Below are 1,496 nucleotides of genomic sequence, written 5' to 3' on the forward strand. Positions count from 1 at the left end.
GGCAGTCCATTTCAAAATTCTCTTGCCTAAGGCATCTCAGGCCAGGTGGACCTGGGCTTTAGGCCTCATTTAAAATAATTATATTCAGTGAGCCCAATCATTAGTTGGTTAGAGTTGGCAGAGATCTCAAAAAAGCAACACCAGTGCAATTTAGAAAATCAGTTCTTTTTAAAAAAAAAAAAAGAAAAAAAAAAGGAAAAAAGAAACTAGTGCTTTCCTGTATGGGAGAAACAGTGCTGAGTATTGGCTAGATTACTGTTATTACACACAGCAGTGTGGGAGTCACCTGGCAGAAATCGAGCCATTATGCCTTTGTAAGGTCAAGTTAATGCTCCTCCATTGAAAAAGATACAAAGGCCAAAGTGCAATTATTCCATCCCTCTGCCTCATGAAAGGCTTTCTGCATAGGTGGGAACCTGCCGCATCAAGACTTAAACTGCCTCTACTACTCCAGTCTGTTCTTCGTGCTGCTGGCGCAAAAGCTGCCTGAGCCGATTTCCAATCAGTCCAAGTTTCAGCGTTAGACTCATATAGGCCCTGTACTGCATGGATTTTTATTTAATTAGGAAAATCTTTCCCATTAAGCACTTGAAAAAAAAAGTTAATTCTTAACCTGGATCAATGTAAGTCTTCACAAGACGTTTCAGTGCTTTTACCAACGCAGTGAAGGAATTCATTAGTCGTATGTGCTGCGACCATGGCATAAAGGCCAATGGCAAACCAGCTCTAACACAGAACTGTTTTCAATAAGAAGGTGAAACCACTTCTTTATTTATCTATCTGAAAAATGCATGAATTAAGTGGTCCAACCAACAACTCCATCGCTAAAAAAGCAGTCAGAAAAGTGGGGCTGTGATGGGCTGTCAGAAGGAATGACTTTTACTACTGGACTGTGGAGTTAAGACAACCCTTTCTCCTCAGGGCCGTAAGTAGGCTGCTACTGAACATGCTTTTGGTTATCTCAGTTATCACATATACAAACACACCAGGAGAAAGGCGAGCCCTACAGCATGAAGGAATTAAATCAGGAAGAGTAAACAACGCACTTCATCAAACACAGGAATACGTTTATGCTTACTGAAAGAGACCACCACAGTCGGCTCCTTTGAAACAACAGGTTGCATCCTTCAGTCACAGAGCGCTCAGGAGACTAACCTGTGACGGACAACTGCCTTGGGAGAGTCAGTGTGAGCCCATCACCTGCATGTTCTGCAAATGGCAGTCTGCACCCTCCCCTTTGGCGTACGCATCATCTTGGTTATAACACTTCTAACACTCCCAGTTTGACCCTTTTAAAAAGACTTTCAAGACTCTCTTTCCTCACGTATAGCTGCGACGGGCAGTTTAAAAAGCAGGAAGATCTGCTGCTGCTCTCTAGGGCCGCAGCCCCTTAGGTGCAGAAGCCGTACCGTGAACCCGTCGGCACCCCAACGGGAGCTTTCCAGAGGCCGCGGGGCCGGCTCCTCCGCGCTCCCGCCGCGGGCGGCTGCCGGCCG

At 45.5% G+C, this 1,496-nt stretch overlaps 1 protein-coding gene across 1 annotated transcript in view; it reads right to left on the reverse strand.

Moving 5' to 3' along the window:
- Positions 1–1,496, reverse strand: part of CFAP61 (cilia and flagella associated protein 61) — a 108,550-nt gene that overhangs the window by 96,118 nt on the left and 10,936 nt on the right.

Source organism: Pygoscelis adeliae, unplaced genomic scaffold (assembly GCF_000699105.1).
Source record: "Pygoscelis adeliae isolate BGI_AS28 unplaced genomic scaffold, ASM69910v1 Scaffold188, whole genome shotgun sequence".
Classification (NCBI taxonomy): domain Eukaryota; kingdom Metazoa; phylum Chordata; class Aves; order Sphenisciformes; family Spheniscidae; genus Pygoscelis; species Pygoscelis adeliae.